Here is a 24734-nt window from a genome sequence, read left to right on the forward strand (position 1 = left end):
TTTATTTAGACAATTTCAGAAGAAAAAATCGCATAAAATAATGACAAATTAAATTATAATATTTCTCAATATATTCAACACGTGTGTAAAAACTTAATTGTAAAAAAAATCAGCTTTTAAAACATGTAGATGACAGTTAAAAATTCGGTGCACATTATGCAAATATTTTGTAGTTTTTTAGGAAGCTCAACATTATTATTGGGGATATTTCGAAAGCAAATTATCTTTTAAATATGTAAATTAGTCAACCGTAAGATATTATTTTCAATAGGTATCATAATGTTTTTCACATATTCTAATAAAAAAATATTGAGCATTAAATGTAAATAATTAAAAAAGTAAATCATATCATTACAGAAAAACTTATAAATATACGGACTAACGAATTTGATTTAATTTGGATAACATAAGGCGTTTAAAAAAGACGAATGGAGTGAAAACAATGGACACCAAGATTAATGAAAATTGATGGTGGTGATGGAAATACAGTATTATTTCATTGAATCAATAATTTATGATTTTCAAGTGTTTATTGGAATTACTATTTAGAATTCCGGCGTACTTTTTGATTTTTAGTTATTGTTGTTTTGGATATTTTTTAATCATTTTCAATATTTTTTAGTTATATACTTTACTATATTTCACATAGTTTTATTGAGTTATCAAAAGATAAATTGAACAATAAAAGTATGAAATGTTATTTAACCACGCGTTTTTCTAAGAACTAGCAAATAAATACCTACACTTAAAGTTATACGATATCCACACATTATTTCCAAAGCACGTAAGACTTTGTAGTCTAGTGATATGTACATTTAACTCCCATGAGTAAAGTCGCAGGTTTGATTCTCGATGGGGTGAACAAAAAATAAAACCTTGTGACTTTTCGGTCATACAAAATGAACCAATTTAATCAATAATTTTTATTAAAAAAAAGATACAATTTATCAATTTCAACTGCCAAAATTATACATTCCGACTGTAAATTATTGGATTGTTTAATTTTGTTTTTAAATTTAATTACCACGTTTTTTCAAATGTGAAAGTTGAGTTCTCGGCATCATCTATAGTTGAGATGAGTAAGATTTTGTTTGAGTTGAGAAACTTCCGAAAATAATTTACATACTAGGAGACGCTAGAAAACATGATTTTTTTTATTAAAATTATAATTTGATGAGTTTATTTTTTCACAAAAATTTGAGTGTGTCAATGCAAAATATGTGTGTAAATGTTGAACGAACAATTTAACCAAAGGCCTTTTATTTAATATAAGCATGTTCATTTCAATATTATAGATGTTTTTAAAATAAAACAAGATGCAAACACGCTGTGTATATTTGAGAGCGATTACAAAGTTGCCACCATTTGAAATTATAGATAACATGGCTATTACTGACTTGTAAAGCGATCTACAATAATGAATAGCCGGGGTTCTGTTGTGTTCGCCATTGGTGTCTACCAAGATGTAATATAATGACCAGAATGTTTGCGTATGCGCCTCCATTGATATTAATAATGGAATAACCACTTGAATACCACCTTCATTCAGCGCTAAACTCCGTAGTCATTAAGTTCCACAGATCCTATTTATTATCTATAATTCACAAAGCTATTAATGCGATGCAAAACTAACATTGTATTTATTAATAAAAAATATTGTGTTTGACACCTCCCACAGCGACCACTGTTTCTTGGCAACGAGGATAAATCTTAATGGCTTTGTGGTTGAGTGGGTGAAAACTTGCCTAATGATCCACAGTTGAATGTTCAATTCCAGAAACATTGAGGAATGCAATATTTTTTTCATATAAGTAATTATGAGAACGAAAACAAGGAAATTTTGGTATCAAAAAATTTATACGTCATATTTTCAATAAGTGATTAAAATATATCCTAAGAGCCAAATTATACTAAAAGCAAAAGCTTTTGGATGAAACATTAAAAAACGCATATTTCTTTTAGGAGAGTATTCTTAAACAATTACAATACAATGTCGAGTATTTTCTTAATGAACATGGAAGAAAAGGTTTTTTTAATGGAATCTTTTAATACGGTGATTCGATAATCGATAATTGGAGGAGAATTAAGGGTAACATCCAATGACACGTCACGTTTATTAGGTACGTTTCGTTACATTAGAGAGAATAAAAATATAGCATGGAGAAAAAGAGCTACAAATTTCGACCTCACGGGAGTGGAGCAAAAGATAGAGACGTAAACACACGTTACAAACCGAAATAATAAGATAGTGTCGCGCATCTATAATATAATATATTAGGAATACCGAACTAGAATCTCAAGGATATGATAAATTTCATACACCGTTCCCTACTGATTAACAGATAAAAAGGTGCTAATGCCCTTGGTAGAGGTGAAGATAAAATCCCTATGATTCTCGGAGGAGATATTAACGTAAATTTTGAATCAGATGATTCTCTACTACTAACTCGATAAATTTGGCGGGTCCATAGAAACAAATCTGGATTAACGATATATGCATTTTTCTCTCTTTGTCTCTAAAATATCGAATCACGGACATGTATCTCATACTTTAGCCATCACACACAATTAAAATACCAGTATCACCAATTGAACCATCAATCAATGATAGTAAATATTAAATAAAGAGAATATTTTTAGACTAAAATTTGTACTGTTGTATTTCTTTTGAGATACCTACTCTCACTCTATCTCACATTGAGTATCTCTTATTCTTTATTTTTGAAGAAGTTTTACTTTTATTACGTGTACGGCGATGCACGCGATTTTTTTAATTAAAGAATAAATTTCTATCAATCGTTAATTATTTTCATCAATATGCAACAAAAATTCACTAAATGCCAAATATGTAAACAAAAAAAAACAATGGCTTCCTCATTAAATGAAACACATAGTGGAAACAAAGTTTGACGAAAATTAATTTTGACACATGCATGATCAAAATCATATAAATTTAACATAATTTTCATATCGTTCAACTGAATTTGAATGTTATTTATTGGCATACTTAACGTAGTTGTTAGTGATAAGTTTTATACTTTCATAAGAACTGGACTTTTTTGACAAGAAAATCACGCACTGAAACATAGTACTAATCTTTACCGTTTATGTTACAAATATAACCGCGCTTTTAGAAATTTTCTCGAACCGTTTACTCATAAGTAACAGATAAAGGGAAAGGAGAAGCTATCTCCAATATGCGGAATGCTTCAAACTGTATTTCTTCCATGATTAATAAGAATACTATAAACTGCAGACAGGAGAATATAAGACAGTAAGATATATTGAAAAGTAAACTGTTGTGGGAGAAAACTAATTACACAGGTTTCCATTTGAAATGCAACTCATTGAATCGATGTTAGAAATACAAACTTAGCTTTGCAAAGCTGTTGGCGTAATTCTTTTGTTTTTGTTGTTGTTTCAGTTTTTAAAAAATGCAGTCAATGGACATTTTCAGGTGGGTTACAATGATCGAATGCAATTATTTTTGGTCCATGAACAAATAAAAATCATACAAATACATGTGGTCAAATCACAAGCAAAAAAGATGTAATCATTCAATTTATGTAAAAAATGCCCCCATATGTACATTATTTCGTAATAAAAAATGGCGTTTTCAATATAGATAAAGTAGGATTTATAAATACTGTTATTAAAAGTATCAAAAATAAATTTATTTAGGCACAAAACCATGATATCACATCGGCTTAATTTCTTAGTAATAAAACTTCCATGAAGAGAATGTCAGTAATTCTTTCCAAAGAAAAAAAAATCATTGGAAAAACGTTACAGAAACAATAGACAAGTTAATTTATCACGATATATCGTAAATACGTGTTGATAAATTTGTATTATGTATCTTTGATTAATGTAAATTGGTAATTGGTTTTTAGCTTATGCAAGGTATTAAAATGGGTAGGTGTCAGTTTTTTACGATGAAATTCATCATTGTTGATATTAATTATGACAGAGTAAACTCATCATTATTATCATATGGGCGATAACCTCAGTCACAAGCTGGAATTTTCGTGTTGAAATGGCCCAATATGCAAGAAAAATGGCGCTAAGAAATATGTAATAGAAAAATTGACCTTCTACAATACACATTTGATAAACCATAATAGATGTGTGGGTTCTACGTGTACGTGTATACATTATAGAAATGGAGATAACTACATGTATGCATAAGGCTATATATACATAATGCAATACGTCTAAAATAATCTCGGGAACTCAACACTCAGGTCTTGTTAAAATTAAAGTGGTATCAAAAATAGTTTATTCGTGGAAAGTAAAGTAACTCATTTTTAAGTAGTTTCATATCTATTTATGTAATATATATGTGTAGACTACCCAGTATTCAGTAATATAAAATGGTATGTTGTTATGAGAAATAATAATGGATCTTCAACGTAAAATATTATGTTGATACGAGCATTATGTCTGGCGCCACAAAATACATCAGTTCCACAAGTGCAAAACTTTAAACGCTAGTACTAAACGCCAGTTTGGAAGTGTTTAGCATCTGTGAGTTGTAAAAATGACTGTCAATAAAACTTTGAGATAGGTATTTCTTAAGGGTATTTTAACTATTGTAGATGTGTCTTTGTATTGTAACATATATAATTTAAAAACGTTACATAGATATGAACATATTTTTAAAATGTTATATGTAAGGTTTATTTTTAAAGTTGACGGGGATAAATACGAATAAATTTTATATTAACAACAAGTACGCACTTGATTGTGGAATAAATGATACATTTTTCTAAAAATATAATGTTACAAAAATTACATGCATATTGAATTAATTTTCTTTCAACTAATAGAGAAGTCTTGCTTACTGTTGAATAGTTAATGGTTTTTAAAAATGATTTTTTATTTATCTATTTTAAAGTTAGTATTTATTATGTCTGAACCACACACTCAAAATATGTATTTGCAAAGTTATTTTCATTACAAATTTAATGTTCAAAGTTTTTTAAAAGGATAAATCGTAGGACCGTATAGTTGAAAATTTGCCCATAATCTTGAGATCATATGTTTATAAATTTAAATGTTTTTAAAAATAAAAAGAGTTAAAATATTCACACCATACACTAAATGAAAAAATTACCTTTTGTTGAAAACAAGGACAAAGGTTTTATATAAAAAAATATTTTCTGAGTATGGCAAACTTAGTGCTGGCTTTTAAGAGTCGATTATTATAATATCTAGTCCGAAGCTTCTATAAAATGAATGATTGATTCTCGGACCTTTTAATATTTCTCAACATTAGGACAGCCTGTAAATATCGAAGAATATAATAATCTCATCGGTTCCGGTGCCCAAATGGACCATGAATAGTTATTCATGGCGCCAGTGCTGTAAGCATTTTCCAGGAACATCTGTCATACGTGCGAAGGCCAGTAACTGTCATTTCATATACTCAAATACAGGAATGTATGCTGATTCTCTGAAAAAACGTTCAATTCCTCATGAAAAAATGGTATAAATATGTTGAAGTGTTTTATTTATAGTGGAATTAAATGGCAATTTTAATTGATACTCAAATACGAGTATTCACACTGTAGATATAGTCACTATCCTCTTGGAAACGATTGACATAGTGATATTTATGAATTATGTGTACCACATATTCTATCATTGTTGGTAAATACCTACTTTTATATTTTTTGGTCAAATTCAATAATAGAGGTAGCAATTAAAACTAAAATTATACATAAAATGTAAATTATATATTTTTTTGACCCATATACAGACTACAGTGTCGAAGACATTGGAAGTAGTAAGCAGTAGGTACGCAGTAACGCAGTAAAAGGTGATTATTAGAAACATATAACCACCATACAACCACATGCCCTAGCCATTGCCTCTGCTACAATGTCTCTTTCTACCAACTATACATCTAAAATTCCCTCTCTGTTCATCTTCGTTCTTTCAAATATATTCCACGAGTATATCATAGAATTTGCAGTGCAGGATTCATGACTGTATTGCCTTCATATAATTGGCGAACTAGCTAAAACTGCGTCTAACCGATGCGGTGCACTATGCACCATTAGGTATGTAAGGGATCAGAGTCAGCACATATCTTAAATCACTTTAAACTTAGTAAATGAGATATTTGAGAACAAGTATTTTTAAACCATAAAAATTGTTCATAACATTGTAGTTTTGTTGTAATAGGGGAAATTACTAAACTACGACCAATATATCCATGTCTTGGCAAACTCTCTGTAAACTTGGTTTCTGGGTCTAAAACTGTAACATCTCGATAAATTATCTATGACTGTTTACATAATGTAAGGGAGTGTGCGGAATAACGTAATAAAACCACAATGATGTTCGGATAGTCTTTAGTTTACGTATGCAAGTTGTTCTTTTCGCTGGTGTGGAATTTTAAACCGCGAATTCTGCATGCACCTTCGACGGGATGCATAATTATAACTTGGAAACTAAAACAGGTCGTAAATTGTTAGAAATTTTCCAGAAACTTAAGCTTTGCTGTACCGTGGCATGGTCGAGAAGGCCATTACGGTCCGTCATAAGGACGCTGTCCAAGAAACTTGGACAGTTTCATCTTAATGGGAAAATGGAACATTCTTGATTTTAACAAATTTATTTAGGTTGCACGTAACATTTGTATCAGAAACTCTACTGGTGTTATGTAACGTTACCGTAATATTTTGGCTCCCTGAAATTTGATCGACGGATATGTAGTATTTGGCCGAATGGGAACATCACCGTCAGACATTTGACAGAATAAAATTTTTAATTTACAACTTGTATACTTTCTTTACTATACGTATATAACTTATTTTTATTATTCGTGTTAAGATTTTTTCCAACACAATATAATCAGGGGTAAAAATGTCTGTTGCAAAAATGCGTTAGTTTTAAATTTGAAAAATTGACACTGAGATTTTAGTCAGTGGTTTCATCAGTTTTTGCTTTAGACAATTTACAATTTATCAAAATGATGCAGACGAAGATAGGGATGAAATTAAAATTAACTGGTTTAGTTTCATCTAAAAATATGAAAATAACAAATAATAATAATAATAATAATTTTGTTGGTACATTTAATCTATTCAGTACTTTAAAAAAAATCTGCCCCAAGGGCCAGAAGGTTATTTTTTATAAACAAATAATCTCAATTTCATAAATGGATTCAGCAGTAATTTTATGGTAAACTATATATATTTTATTTCAATTTTACTTAGTACTACTTACGTAAGTAGGATTGTTTATTAACATTTATTATGACACGTGTTTAACAAGTAAATTTTAAATAAAAAATAAATAGATTACCATAAAGTTACGGCCGAATCCATTTATGAAATTGGGATTATTTGTTTATAATATAATATATATATATATATATATATATATATATATATATATATATATATATATATATATATATATAATATATATTTATATATATATATTTATACATATATATATATATATATATATATATATATATATATATATATATATAATATATAAATATATATATATATATATATATATATATATATATATATATATATATATATATATATATATATATATATATATATATATATATATATATATATATATATATATATATATATATATATATATATAGTTATTCCTTTATATCCTAGTGGTTTTAAAAAATATATACGATAATGGCACTATACAAATTATCCAAAATGATTAAAACCAGAGAGCAAAGATAAAACATTTCGTGGAAGTTGGCCCAGCGCTCATATTTACTTTCTTAATTTTATCGACGAAAGAATTAAATTAAGAAGAGGAGATGCATGAATGTGGTAGAGAATAATGTTTGCAAGGACAGGGTGGTATGGCGTTCTATTCTCTCTGCCTACCCCTGCGGGGAAGCGGCGTGATGGTAAGTTAGTTAAATTTAAAATAATTTAATTAAATTTAAAATAAATAAAAATTGTGAAGACGAAGTACTGTCATGGCGGTATGATTCCATGTCATGACGAGTTATGTCGTAGGTAATGCTCACCTACGCCCACGCCTGTCCACAATCCTTCCTCATTTCCATTTAAATATGTGTCATTTCACATGTAAAGCAATATGTAATTCATTAAGATTACTAGTGGCGATATGCTCGGTTTTAATGCCTTAAGGATTATACGACTTGAAACAAACGAACGTAACATTAGCGACATGACGTCAATCCGGCTGAGCCGACAATATTAGGAATTAAGGTGGGCATCTAATAAGGTAAATATGTGATAATGAAAGTTACTACGTTATAAAATTAGCAATACATTGCGATGGGAAGCGTATTCATTCCTCTAAATAGCAGAAACCACACCTCTCAGATTTTGAATACGATCATGAGTTGGAGTGAATCAAACGCAGCCATAAATATGGCCAGTGAAAAATTAATTATAATTTATATTTGAAGTACTAACTTAGTGATTTTCCATTTTATAATTAAATTATAACTTTGTTTTACAATCACTACAAATATTTATAGTGATTGTAAAACAACAAACATTTATTTTATTATAACTTAATTATAATGTTTACCGGTTTCAAAACTGACTGCTTCTTTATCAAGACTGATTAATACTATTTTTTTTAGTATTAATCAGTTTTGATAAAGAAGCGGTTAGCCACATAATAATAAAGTTATAATAAAATAATTATGGTGATTTTAAAAACAAAATTATATTTTGTTTATGAAAAATTGATTGTTTATTTCATAAAATTTATATTTATTTGTTTATAAAAAAATAAAAATTCGTTTACTATTTACTGTGTTTCCTCGAAGTGCTTTGTTTTCGGATCTCTCCAGTGATAGGGTATTTATCTAGTAGTGTTTTGTGTATTTTTATATAGTGTATAATAATAAAGATAAGAAGGTTTGGTTTTTTGGAGGAGTGCGGGAAAATGCCTGTCAATTGTCACGCTGAGGCTTGCAACCCTGTTGCAAAGAAGAGGATAGCGCATGAATGTGGGATTGCGTAGTGGAATATAAGAGTCCGTATGGATGGAAAAATGAATGAACTGTGTAATGTGATGGGCGGGTATGTATGAGAAGATGCATGAACGTGGAAGAGGCAAAGAATGCTTGTGGCGGTCTTTTTCCCTACCCCTGCGTGGAAGCAGCGTGATGATTAGGAGTAGTAAATAAGTAAAAAAAATTCTCCTTGATTTACGTTAAATAATTTACTATTAACTGTAGATAATGATTAAATATTGATGATGATATAAACTATTAGGGACTATTATAGAAATCGAGATAAAAGTATTTGGCACAGTTCCATTTTCTTCATACGGGCATCAACGGTCATCTTCCGATTGGTAAACATCATAAATATTGAGATTTTTATTGGCATATAAAAAGAGATGAAAATGTTGAGATAGTAACACTGAAATTTCAATTGAAAAATTGAAACGATCTTCTTGCATGGAATATATGAAAATCTAGAAAATTAAAATAATATATGTACTTGCCCTTCTATGGAGTGTATGATGAATGTTACACTGTGCATAAACTCATCAATAAGACTTGTATTTCTATCTCAATTACTTTGTCATATCTGGTAAGATACACATTTGACAACAACACCTTGAGAATGTTAAATGTAGTATTTATGAAGGAACAAACTTACTTGATTTATACAATTGTAACGTAAGCTAAAATGGATAATGAAAAATAAAATTCGAAAATTGGTATCAGAATGAATCAGTGTTTAAAAAAAATGTTTTATGTATCATGAATGCAACGAATCCATGTTATAAATACCGAATTGAACGAAAATTTTTATATATAAATTCAGGCATTTATAATACACATTTGCGCAAATTATATTTACTCCTTAAGAGCCTCGCTCATCTTCGGGGTAGCTTTTACAAACTTGTACGAGTACGGATAAATAACCCTGAAAATGTCATTGTTTCTATTATCCTCTTCCTACGTATTTTTTAATCTATTTTCTTACCCACATAATAATAATATTTATCAGAGTCAAAATCTTTAAAATAGAGAGACAGGAAGAAACAGGGTGAGAGGGAAGAATTCATCATATTTACTCATTTGGTTACTGTTGATAAACTACTAATAAATGCGTGTGTGTGCATATAATACATCGCGATTTGCTATTTTTATGTTGTATGGGTTTTTCTACATATGTATGTATGTTTGTTTTGAAGAAAATTCCAAGTAATAATAAAAAAATCTAACATAGAAATTTTTATGTTATTTTGAAACTAAAGATGCAGACGAAATGGAACGCAAAAATGGCAATACAATTAAAATCCAAAAATAACATTTTTCGATGATCACAACAATGTGGGTTGTTTCATAGAATTATAAGACGTTTATGATCCAATAAAAAAGTTTTATTTTCATTAATTGTTTGCATACTTATACGGTGACGATATGTTTATTAGGTACAAAGGTGTCGAGATAATATTCAGGGTGTACGTAAACGATAGTGTCATCAATTAGATTTACCTACATTCGTCTACGAGGAATTCAAAAGTAAACAGTTACCCGATACGGTTATCTGTACTTGTCCACTTATTGACTGCCAATGAACGAACAAAAGTGTGCTTAATAAGCAAAAATTGTGTTTGGATCGATATTGGTGCAGAATCAGTGTGTATTTATTACTATATGGCGCCAGTCGAACTGGAATTGTTTGTTATTTACGGAACAGTTTCAAGAAGATATGCAGATATTGCAAAATAGCTAGCTACGAGAATAACACAATTTCATTAGTTTAGTACGCTGCTACCCAAACTGTGGCGCACGTATCACCTGAAGTGTACAAGGATTAGCAATGCACTTTTCCAGTATTTTTATCTCTTTAGTAATTTCTTGATTATCATACCTGTCTTCCGTTCGCGGGGTCTGAATTTAGGTACCCACTAAAGTATTGTATACTTTATATTTTTCCGTCGATATCTACCAGAGTAAGGATTCTAAACTAAATTAATTCGGCAGTCACTTTGTGCTGATATCTATCCAATTTAAATTTATGTTTTACTTGGTAAATACCGCTATTTTTTAACTATTTTTTTTGGAGTTGTTCTCATTATTTGCCATGTTTACGATGAACTAAGCTTAAATTCAGTGAAATATTTTTTATCATACATATCTAAATAACTTTGTGAGGATCGGGTAAGATAATTGGCCTATTCATGATAACTTATTATTGTGATAAGAAGCCTACATAAAACTCAATAGGAGAAGACGGACTGTCACTTGCTTCTCAACGCAATGCCCCCCTTTTCTCTATCTAAAATTTTCGGCATTTTGTGTCTTATTTTATCTTATTTTGTCTAATAACATTATCCAGAATCCTACCCTCTCTCTCGACAAGTCCCTATGACTTACCATCACAGATTCGATATCACTGTAATCCTTTTAAAAATGTCTGTTATAATACATAATTTCATTTGAATCTAAGTACAGGTAATAACACATTAGAGAGTGTTGTAGTAAAATAATTCAACTATTTTACAAAAGGATAATATATCTCATCATATTGATGAGTACAGTAATTAATCTTATGCGACGTATTGTTAGATATAATTGGTGTAAATTTTATTCGAAATGTGGTCCCATAAGGTTGAAGAAGAGGTATTTTAGCAACGTAATCTATTTTAACAAACGAAACTATTTTCATTTATTATGCTAGACCCGTTTATAAAGTGTCCCGATTATTCACAAAATCGTCAGAGGCATCGATCCAACATTATTCGTTATCTATCAATGTGGATTAACTCATCACTGAGTATCGCCTCTACATTATACTTTACAATGACAGCTAAGCAGGTATAATGTGGAACTCGCGATATCAATCGACGCTCTTAGGATCGCTTCTAGAATTCCTCAAAAACGCAATGATTATTGCATTTTAACCTAAGTACATGTAATAGAATATTACAGTGTTTTGGTAAAAAACTTAACAATTATACAAAAGGATAAAATATCTTACTATATTGAAGGGCATAATAATAAATTTAGTATGAATTATCGTTAAATATCGTGAGTGTAAAGAATGTAGGTCCATAAGTGTCACTTTGTGGTAAAATCGATAATTAAAAAAAAAAGTTTTATTAATTAAATACCACAATGTCTTAAAATCTATTGTGATAAGTGTTGCGATGCTTTTAGCATCATTTTCAAAAACCGTAAATTTTCCAATTTTCAAACACCGTTACGGTATTCGAAAATGATACTGAATGCATCGAAACGCGTGTCACAATAGATAAAAAGAAATAGTGGTATTTACTATGTAAAACTTAAATCATCTATTTCAACAAACGCAACTATTTTTATACTGGATCCGTTTACAAAGTGTCCCGATTATTCACAAAATCATCAGATTATTCGTTATCTATAAATCTGGATTAGCTCATCACCGAGTATCGCCTCTACATCATACTTTACAATGACAATTAAGCAGGTATAATGTGGAACTCGTGATATCAATCGACGCTCTTAGGATCGCCCGTGTTGATGCATAAATTATGGTTTGTTCGTGAATATGTAATTCTTTTTGTGATGTTTGTCATCCAAGCTGACTACACGGAGAACACACGATGACACATCGCAACCGATTGACATCTCGGTGAGATGACATCAATGCACGATTGATTAAACTATCATTCAACGATTCATTACGGAATTTAAATCCAATGAGATTCTTTGTATCGTTGGCGCCGGGTAACAAGAATAAAGTATGTTTTTCTTTTATCTGCACCCATTGGTACCTGAATACTGCGTTGGATGGGTATAATGCCATGTCAAATATCATGAATAGACGTCTGTGAGATGGATATATCTAAGTAGGTACATACATTTCATATCATATAATATACATGTGTGTTTACCATGTTATATTTCAATGGACACGATTAATTCTATAAATACAGAAACCCAGTTTTTTCTGAGCTAATCTATATTTGATAAAATATAGGCAGTATAAAAATATTATTTATTAATGAAGCATTGGTACAAATTAGTAGTGTCGGAATCGAACCAAAAAAGTAAGGATACGGAAGAGGCTTATATCTAGCAATGGAAGACAGAAGCCTTAAGAGGAAGAAGTGGTGTTCAATTATACATAAAAGCTCGTATGAATACGGGCATCCAATCCCGAGTACCCTAGTCATTACAGCTAATCTGCTTATCTTACATTTCTTTACACATTCCTTTTCTATTTTTTCATAGATGGCAGTGATATTTTTCACTCTGAGCTTTCACTTACGACATCCTAATCTCAAGAAATATATTTCAATCTTATGTATATAAAAATCTGGAGCGCAGGACTTATAACCATGCTTTAATATAATAAACGATTAAGTTCATTAAAGTTCTATTGTTAAAAAAAAAACATGTATTAGGTTTAGTTTGATGTGTTAATTATGATTTTTTTTGCTTTGTTGGGAGGTGCTTTCTTGTGCTGTGTGAGAGAGTTGCATAAATATGTTTGAGAGTCATAAGTTGTAATTAATTAATATTTCTCTGTAAAAGCTTCCATAACTTTTTCTTTATATTTTTATACCTGAAATTTACCCAATCTCAACTAATTCAATCTAAAGGATCTCATTTAATCATTCGTAGAATTTAATTAAAATGAATTGTATAGGAGTAGATTTTTATTATTGAAGAGGATTGAGCAACCAAAGAAAGTTTTCCATGGGCTTTATTAATTAGTTTCGTTAGTTATGATCCACAATGTGGTTTTTCCGTATTGAGCGTGGCGATCGTTTTCTCATGTCATTGTTAACTTGATTAGCATACATTTCCCATTAATCCCAACATCAATTAAACTCAACCCAAACACTGTCGCTTAAATATCGGCTGAACATGTTCAGTGCTCGAACTAAACGTCGTGCCTTATTGAAACGAGTAAATTTCATGCAATTACATTGTCAAGCCTTTCGACACGGTGTTCACGGATGTGAAAAAGCAGGGAAGCCCAACCAGTGATATATTGCAATCGGTCCAACCGCGTAGGAGTTAGAATAACACGAAATACATCCGTTTAATTTTACGCAATCTAGTACTAATTAGAACACTATTCGCTTGGATATATTATAATTATTGTTTAACCCTTCGACCAATAGCCACTTATGAGATTGAGGCAAGAGGGATATTTCTAGAACAAAATCTTGACTTCGAACCTCCGAGATGAAGACTCTCCGATCCATAACCGGAAACACATAGTAGCGAGACCAAGTAAGAAATACCGACATCCGGAGCATGTGTAAGACGGAGAATATCGTGAGGTGAGGACGACAAGGCGATATTAGAATGATTATATAAACAGAATGTCAGATGACAGACTTCCACGTATATCGCCCTTCAAGGAATCCCTGAAGGACGCAGACCCCCAGGCAGACCTCCAAAAAGGTGGAAAGACAGCTAGGAGTCAACATCCCAAGAGTTACAAGCGGAGGCACAAACAGATCCTTAGGATTTATAAAAAGAAGAAGAAGAAGAAGAAGTTTAACCCTTCCTTTACGGTGCTAAAAACTTACACTAACCCCGGTTATATGTGTTTTGTACACCATATGAAAATGTAATTTAAAAACTCGAAAAATGTAAATATTCCTAAATGTTACTTTTATTGACCATAATTGAAATTAAAATGTATCAAAATTGTAATGTAAGATCTGGTTAGTACCTAAAAAATAGAAAAAAATACATCGTAAGTAACCGCCATAGCTAGCGTAGCGGCACAACCACCCTGAACGACTAAAATGAGATCGTCCGAAACAGTAGGAAGCCGCGTGCGCGTGTACGTAAAGTGCAGCACGCACGCATACTCTGAGAAAAGTTGATTCTATCCCCGATTTTTTTTATACAATTTATGTATTTCCGTCGCTGCAAATGAATAACTTTATATCATGATACTTTTATAAAACACGTAAAAAAATTATGGAAGAATATAAAAATTCTGAGCCCGTATCTGTTATATTTTTTATTGATATTCTCATTTTTAGAGTCAAGTTGTAGTAAATACATGTCACCGGGAGGGAAAGGTTAATACGGTTAATATAATAGTATTATTGTATATCGCTCACTCCTTTCAAGAACGTCATAAATCAAAAGTCGTCAATTTTCAGTTGTGCATGTTTTCGGAATGCCCAGAAAATCTACTATATTCCAGCAAAAGAGGCATATTTTTAACTTAATATTTACCCGCTACAGGGCAGAAAGTGTTGTTTTTGCATTTTTAAGAAAATGTATTGTTAAGTTATTTTTTTAAATAAACTATATATTTTTCAAATGGAGAAAAAACCTTTAGGTTTTACCTTAAAAGATCTGTTTCACTGTTAACAGTTCAATAAGTGGCTTGATATTTATTTTTAATTCATTGCTTTATATTTTCAAACTTTAAAAACGTTCTCCTGCAAAATCAAGTTTTTTTGATTTATGACGTTCTTGAAAGGAGTGAGCGATATGTGAGGTAGTAGATAAACTATATTTTATATTATAAAATAATAACTTTTTAGTTTTTTCTTAAATATTTTATAAGACTAGTAACCGTGTTTCGCCATTACCGACATCAGCAGTCAGATGATATTGGTAAGGACAAAACCCGGTCACTGGTCAAATCAAATATGTTCATGAGGAAAAAAAACTATGTAGTTGTTATTTAATTATATAAAATCTCAGTATAAAACTTTGAACTTATAAACCAGACTTATAATATTGTTTTTATATATTTATATCAGCCGCACTTAGCCATGCGTTGCTGTAGATCGTTAATTGAATAAGCAATTCGACCATATTTTTTTAGATCAATTCAACGAAGGGATGTAAGTCTAAATCAGAGGTTCCCAAACTTTTTTTTGACTCGTAGACCCCTTGCCATGTTTTTCGATTTTTGGTAGATCCCCCCTTACCTGATATTGTTTTTCAGCAAATTCACTATCTTCTAATGTATTTTTGAAAGCCGATGTATGTAGTGCACATTGAAATATTGAAATTTATGACGTGTATGACAATTTATAAAGTGTAATAAAAATTCAAAAAATACACACATGTTAGTTTAATTTAAATTAAAATTACTCTCTGTTAAATTTAATAAATAAGCAAAAAATAAATGCTTTTAGTCTTAGGAATAAACCCGATGTCGTTGACCTCCATTTCTTTTTCATGGACCCCCAATTTTTTTCGCTGACATATACCCCTTCCAAGTGGTCGTAGACCCCTGAGGGTCGATATAGACCACTTTGGCAATCACTGGTCTAAATCACTTTATAGAGCTAGATGATACCTCATGTTTAAAGGTTTTTTTTAATTTCAATTTCCCTTGGTTAACACCACTATTTAATAAAATCTATGTTGACACGAATTTCGAATTGTCTGAATATGCCTGCCAAATAAACGGAATTAAAAGTTTTTAAAAATAAATATTTTAATTTAAATAAAAATGTTTTCTGAGAGTCTTAGTATTTTTTGTATTTTGTATTAACACTATTATTCTTGTTCTACTTATAAAACCTATAAACCCTTATACCCTTTACTATGACTAAATTATATTGTATACCCACACACAGGCCATGCCTTTGTGGGATCTTTTTTTGGATTCATTTTTATATTTTATTAATATTTTATTTAATTTGAATTTATGTTATGTAATGCAAAATAATAATAAATAAAAAAATTGTCGAGTCAGATGTTAAATTTCATGGTTAAAATAGGCTATTGAAACTGAAATTTGGTTTGAACTATTTTTAGGTTGAAGAATGCGATTAATATAGGACTCGACATTAGAAAAATTCATTCATCGGATTGAATGCTAAAAATACAAATATACGACGATACCACCTGCAATATTGAATTCTAGTATCGCTCATTTCATGCTTCATGATAAAAATGTTATAGCGGACACACGGACATGGCAATTAACTATTTCTTTATTCTTCTAACTCTTATCTGCACCCAATGGTGCATATGGCAGTGCATCGTATTGACGCAGTATTATCTTGATCGTTACTTACATGAAGGCAAAGTGATCAGTCCTGCGCTTCAGGGACCAGTCCAGGTAATATTAAATAAATATTAGAGTGTAAAATCACTAATATTTATTTTCCCACACTCCTCAGAATAGAACCTGGGACCTCCACCACGGTAGCTAAACACGCTTACCATTACACCAAGAAGGTGGAAAATTCATGAATTTCTTTATTAATAATATAAAATGTATCATATCAAGTGCAAGTATTCTACTTGAAAGAAGATGACTTGTAGTTTATAATTTAATTTGAATTTTAATAATTTACAGGTATTATATGTCAGTTAATATTATATCGTAGTCATACAGGAGAAAGCAACCAAGTGCATTTTTTTTACAAAAACGTGATTATTGACTATTTGATATCTTATTAGCTTAATATTGCCCTGAAAAAATCCCAAAGCAATTTTAAACATAGATGTATAATATATTGACTTGTTAAAAATGACTAACTGCATTGATGTTCGATTTCTTGCCAAGCAAAAGTGACTCCTGAACATTTTACGTTTTGTTTGTTGATAACTTTCTCATGTACGACAACGATATACGAAATTAATTTTTTTATTAGTTTTTCACTGCAAAAATCGTAGTTTCCAATAGTAGCTCTTTATAGCAGCAATTCATTGACTAGAGTTTGTAATTTGTTTAGAATTTGTAATGAGTATATTTGATTAAGTTTTGTTTGTGATAACAAGCCAAAACATTCGTTATTGACGGTCTGCATTGTAGCGTTGGCGTCAAGTTTATCTCTAAAGATTAGTACTTCTACTACTAGATCAACTTTGTTATCTTGAATTAAGTTATTCATAGACTTTCTTACAGAACATAAATTTAGTTATAAACAGTTATCATAATTGATTATATCAGTAGTTCAGTTATGATGTATCTATTAGAGATAATAACTGTTTATATGTAAATCTACTAAATTGTTACATATTTTAGGATTTTGATGCAGTTTCATTTAATAATTTTGTTTTTTTTTTCTTATTTGTCTAGTTATTATTAAAAAAATTATCATTATTACTGTATAATAAGTGTCTCAACGTGAGATGAAATATTTACCTTTTATATTGAGATATGATCCATAGAGTGAATAATCCAGTATCTGATTTAATAAATAATAATACATATTACTGTTCAAAATATGAATAAATTGTAATGTGAACTAAGATTTTTATGGTATCGGTTAGTTACAGACATGTCATATATATTCTCCTATCAACGATTTTGACACTTATCGGAAGGATTTTCTTTAGGGCACAAAATTGTCGTAATGGATGTTGAGGGTTCGTTTCCCAAGGGGAAAAAATAATTTAAGTGATTTTTGCAATCAAATATTTTACTTCGTATTATCCTAGACTGGTACCCTAAGCGCTGGGTGGATCACTTTCCATTATGTATTCAACGATCAAGATGATATTCATTATGCACATTGCAGTATCCTATGGACCATTAGATAGGAGTAAGGCTTAGAGAGAAAGACTTTCATTGTGGACATACCTTTTTTTTGTTTGGTACAATAATTTATTAATATATTCTCCTAACGACGTTTCGGACGAAATTTCGTTTTTTTCAGTGCACAAAATTGTAAAACATTTTTTTAAATAAATAATAATTAATTGTGACTTCAAATTGTATCTCAAGAGCATAAGAGATGAGATAAAACAACACGTACTTATATTTATGTATAGTATATTCAATTGGCTTAAGGGGGAGCTACTAACAAACACAACGTAAGTTTTTAGCATCCGAATATAAGCATCTGTGTTAGTACTCTATTTAAGTCTACTCCGACGGAGTTGCTTTTCAATTATTACCAACAATATTGGCATTAAGGTAAAGAGGAGTAAGAAAAAAAATTAAGATCTGTCTAACTTTTTGAAAGATCAAAATAGGCGCCGCTAATAAATTATTTAATACGAAATGGTTAAAGCAAATTTGAGTCAAAAAAACCATATGTTATTTTAAAAACACTTACAAAATCGAAAGGTTTCACCGACAGAGAATCCATCATTCTTCAAATAAATCAATTTATATTGATAACTTGATTTTTAGCTCGAACGCCAAAAAACGGTATTAATAAATTCTGTCACGTTAAAGTTTTGGCAAGTCGATGAGCCAAAAAAGTATTTTTTCCATTGATAATTCGGCAATTTGTATGAAATGGCAACTTGCCAATAGTATTCGTGTAAGCAACTAAACAGTAATTATAAAAATTACCCGAAATATTTAATATCTCCGTAAATTAAAAAACAATTATTGGTAATTCATTACACTATCAAACATCAATTTATATCACCATTTAGGAAGCAATTAATATTGATAACGTACTAACGTAAACATAACGGTTCTCAATGGGAGCGATTTATATGAGTATATACAGGATGGTGCAAAATTAATCACCCTATCGGAAGGTGTTAAATTTTTTGCAAATGGCGTTGTACGTCAATTATGTTTCAAATTTGTAAACTAGACAGCTGCAGTAAACAAATTAATTGATAAAACTTGCACAAATCGTATCAATACTGGCGGCAGCCACTTCACGGATATCATATTTTCCAAAGATTTCTATTATCATTATATTTTTAATTAATGAAAAAGGAGGCGAATGTAGTTGGAAAAAGAAGCAGTGGACGACCGAGGAAAACTTGGCACAATCAGGTATGTCAAATACTTGAAAGAAGCCGGGTCAGGAGTCGTAATAATCGTCGGGTATGTATGAGGAGATGCATGAATGTAGAAGAGGCAAAGAATGTTTGCAAGGACAGAGTGGTGTGGCGTTCGATTCTCTCTGCCTACCCCTGTGGGGAAGCGGCGTGATGGTTAGTTAGTTAGTTAGTTTTATTCAAAAACAAAATTGTATGATTAATTTGCACAACTCTAAAGTTGTTTGTATAGTTCCAGCTGCTTAGTTTACAAATGTCAAATATTTATATGATTTTATAAAAATTATAACATCTTCCGATAGCGCGATTAATTTTGCGCCATCCTGTATACGAGTTAAGATTAGTTTTTGTTTGTTTATATTTATTTTATTTTATGATATGTTTACGTTTGTGATTTCATATATAAATATTTAACATAATTGCATCGATTGATAATTTTTGTATACATAGAATAATAATGACCTGAATTTAATTTTCATATGTAATCATAGGACCAATTTATCCTCTTAAGTTTTCTTTCACTCCTAAATCAGATGCCTTAAATGTGTATTCCTTTCCAAAATCAGTGAAATATCTTGGTATCGTTACGAATTACTATCCTGGTATGAAAAGGTTCTTTTGCACTTTGTTATTCTAAAATACAACAAAATCTTGTTCCGACCCCAGAAAGATAAATATGTCTCGATCTCCCCTACGTTGTTCCATGTCTAGTGGTAATATTTGCTATCTTGACGCCTATACCAAACTTATCGATCATATGAAGCGTCTGCAAAATTAAAGCATTCGCTGTATTTTCGACCAGAAAATATTGCCATGTACCGTTTTCTTACAATGCGCTAAAAAGCCTCATTAAAGTCAGCACCTCTCTCACTATTTTATGATTTTCTATATGAGCGCGACCCGAGTGCACCATTTATCTTGTTGAGAAATCTATGTTTGTTTTTGACTATGGCATATCGCTTAGCTTTTATCATGAGATAATTACCCTATTTTCTTGATTCCATTTTACATCATACCACCGCATTCTTATAACTATAACATTCTAACATAAATTAACCTAAAATTGAATTTTATCTGATAACCTTGATGAAATATCTTAATATACATCGTTATCAACATATTAATCCATCATATCATTGCTTCCTATTATGATCGTTTCCCTTTTCTCCGCTTTTCAAATATAGTTACTAAAATTATATAATTACTTAAATAATAAAAATACTTAAATAATTCATTACCCGACGAAGATTGGCAAATATAAAAAGGCTATATTCGTTTAAAAAACATTTTCATAGTTCACCTAATCCTGACCTACCTGATACTTTTACCACCATTACAGAAGCCTTCTTAGCACAATGTGGTCAGAAAGACAATATAAATTGTGTTGAAAGTCTGTAGGAGGTAGTAACATATTTATGTGCTTTACACTAAGCTCCATTACTAACGTCATCTGCTTTTTTCTTTCACGTCATTGACAATCAAGTTATCTCCGTATCGATTTAATGCTGTATGGTCAAAAAACAGTTATATAAAATTCGTGTCAATGTTACACTCAACCGGCATTATAAAGGGATAAAAATATTAAAATTACTTCCTTGATTAAGATAATGCTGAAAAAACGGATGTTTGTTTATATCTACTATAAAACGGGATAATCGAAGAGGAATATTGAAAATTGGATGCAAATTGTTTTATGTTTTTTTTTACGTAAATTAGATAAAAAAAATCGTTTGTACAAAGAAATTGAAGGAAATGTGATATCGAAGTGTCGAGACTTTTACAGGGTCACGGCCTGTCATCAGCTGGTTTAGGTATTTACTTTACACAAAAGTTACTTTATTCTCGGCTTCGATTCTCCCTCCTCATAAATTGCATGATCCTGTGAGACATCTATAATGCATTTCTTGATAACAATTCCTAGGAAGATAAATTCAGTATTCGTGTACTTACAAAGATTTCACATGAATATGTACATCGTGTATTAATAAATTTAAACCCTACTGCAATAATTATGGGTAACTTTGGACAATTTTAAATTCCCCAATAACTTGTGCCTTGTTCCATATACATATGTGTATGTTTACATGTATAAAAGTTTGTTTTAATGTTTTTTTATTGAACACACAATCCCACAAGATAAATGCATTTTTAACAAACAAAAAAATCATATTTTATCAATTGAGAAATTAAATATTTTAAATTTGGTTACGTTTTTGCTTTTCTTATACTAGGTGCAAAATCTGAGTTGTTTTATTTTCAGTAGATCGTAACAACAAAATCGTGTAATTGATTGATCGAATTCCATTCTTATTTGTTAAATTTATAAAACAGTACAAAAAAATTGAATTTAGAAGTAGTGTACAATGTTTTTTTTTAAAATTTATATTATATTGTATTTTTTATTTATTTTTAATTTATATTATATTGTAAAATTATTGCTAGTTTAAAAAATATGACTAATTATCCAAGAAAAAAAATAATTGCAAAAACTTTTACACTAAAAATTCAAAATTTCCAAATTTAGTGTTTTAATACATTTAATATAATTAATCTACTAAGATAAACAATAGAAAGGTACTTACTTTTAATTTTATTTTGTTAGCGTTCCGCAAAACATGAATGCCGCCAAAACAGTTTTACATTACAATTCAGCCAAGAGCCAATTGTAGAACTTTAGACAACAGAACGTAAACACAGTTTTAAAAGCAAAAATCACACGTAAACATGACAACCCGAATAATCCATAAATGATTTAAATACGATTGTCAAAACACAAACAAGATAAGAAAAAAAATCAATTTAATATAAACACTTATGCAATTATTGTATCACACTTAATCAAGTACTTTTGACGTAATAAGCTGTTAAAAAAGTTACACGATAGCCACAAAAATTGAATAAGAACGTATTTGAATTTCGAAATTCGAAAACATCTGAATGCGAGAGTCGGTACCTGGGAGATGCGCTCAACAGGCCGGCAAGTGTGTTAGTGAGCGCCCAGCGCCGGCCAGCGCCGCGTGCGGCCGTGCGGCCGTGCTGCCCTCCCTTCCCCTCCACAGCGGAGAGAAGCCTGCGGAAGCTCACCGAGAATGGCGCATGGCGCTGTCGGCGCTTATTTTCCGGGGCTTTCATAGAGATGTAACCGTACAGGTATAACTTACCAACTAACCATCAGATATGATAGATTATACGATGTATGATAGATGTTTGAATAGTTAAATAAGGAAGGAATGCAAAGCTGAGATAAGCATAATTGATAAAATTAGTAAAAAAAGATTAAGATTTAATTAAAGGTGTATTAAGATCGTCTGAATATGTGGAACGAATGAGTGAGAAAAGAACGCTAACACAAATTTATACGGCGAATGTAGTTGGAAAAAGAAGCTGAGGACAACCTAAGAAAAGTAAGTACTATCAGGTATGTCAAATACTCGAATTAATCGGGGGACATGTATAAGGAGATGCATGAATGTGGGAGAGGCGAATAATGTTTGCAAAGACAATGTAGTATGTCGTATTATTCTCTTAGCAGCGTGATGATTAGTTAGCTAGTCAGTTTTAAAACACATTTAAATCAAGAGTAAATTCACTAGAAAATTCAATATTTTGAAAATCAAAACATGTAATGATTTTTTTGTGGAAATTGTTTTGCCTTCTGATGGTATCAACTTGTTTTAAAGAAACCAAAACATACGTATTCAAATACAAAATTTGTAATGTTGGAAATACCTTTAGATTTATTAAAATTGTTGTCCGCCTCCGTGATATAATGGTTAGAGTGTTTAGCTACCATGTTGGAGGTCCCGGGTTTGATTCTCAGGGGGGAATCGAACCCGGGACCCAGGAGTGATAGTAAATATGAGTAAATTTACTCTCTAATATTTATTTAATCTTGCCCTTGACTGGTCCCTGAAGCGCAGGAGTGATCACCTTACCTTCTAGTAAGATACGATTAAGATAACACTGCGTCAAAACGATGCAGTACCCTATGCACCATTCGGTGCGGATAAGGGTTAGAAGAATACTGACGTTAGAGTTTAAAGATTATTTTAAAATAATGAATTCAGCCCTTCTGTTTAGTATTTATCTTTCACATTATGTTAAAGAAATCTTAATCTTTCTTAAAAAAATACAAATATAAACGGAACATAATTATAATATTTCAATACTTTTTATAAAGGTTTAAATAATATTCATTAATTTTGTACCACCGGGTAGGTCGAAAGGCGCCTTTGCCAATATTTGTATTGTATTGTGTTTTGCAGATTTACATTTTGTTAAAGGAAGCCTGAACTTGTACAAGCTATCAACAAACTTGAACAAAGTTTGCGGAGTAGGTCTGCTTGCCATCCAAATATTTTTCATGTAAATTTAAACGCCAATTATTTGTTGGCATGCAAGACGATTCGAATATACAGAAAATTTAAATAACTTGAACTTTGAAGACTAAATTCTATCCTAAATTTGAAATAATAAAAAAAAGGTTTAATTTTATTTTTCCTTCTAAACTGTTTCCACACCCAATGATATGACAATGATCACAGTATTAAACTGATTATTATCTTTACATAGTATTATCTTCATAAAAAACTTTTGGATAAAAAGGTTTTTTAATCACCATTTTATTACTACGCAGAACAAAAATAGGGCGCCCAATTTGATTTTAAACTCGAAATTGAGCAAATTTTATTTGATAATAATTATAAAATACGTGTATGACAGTCCATATAAAAGGAATAATCTAGTAGTAGTAACTTAATAGTCTTAAGAAGCCTTTATATTGACTCTCTGACAAAAAAGTCATAAAAGTTACCGTTCCACAGAATTTTACCCAGTTGTACTATTGTTCCACATTACGTTGAAATATTCTGCTCTTAAATGGACCAAAAACTGATTTAAATTTGTGAATTCTAATTGGAAGTGTTAAAAAATCAATGCTTTATTTTAAACATACTTACGTGCAAGTATATATTTTAAAAAAACCTATTTTTTCAATCATGAAGAAAATATTATTTGGGAAAAAAATGTTGATCCTAACAATATCTTT

General features: G+C 30.5%; 1 protein-coding gene across 2 annotated transcripts in view; it reads right to left on the reverse strand.

Moving 5' to 3' along the window:
- The window catches only part of LOC148303330 (uncharacterized), a 47458-nt gene extending 24735 nt beyond the window's left edge, over nt 1–22723 (reverse strand). The window contains exon 1 of one of the 2 annotated variants that reach the window (XM_088270122.1): nt 22270–22715. The gene's annotated coding sequence lies outside the window, so the exon portion shown is untranslated. Of the gene's footprint in view, nt 1–22269 lie in introns of both variants that reach the window. The other variant, XM_088270123.1, reaches the window with a different exon arrangement.
- Nucleotides 22724–24734: the final 2011 nt, after the last annotated feature.

Source organism: Brachycentrus maculatus, unplaced genomic scaffold (genome assembly GCF_059751285.1).
Source record: "Brachycentrus maculatus isolate JH-2025_06_01 unplaced genomic scaffold, ASM5975128v1 h1tg000372l, whole genome shotgun sequence".
Classification (NCBI taxonomy): Eukaryota; Metazoa; Arthropoda; class Insecta; order Trichoptera; family Brachycentridae; genus Brachycentrus; species Brachycentrus maculatus.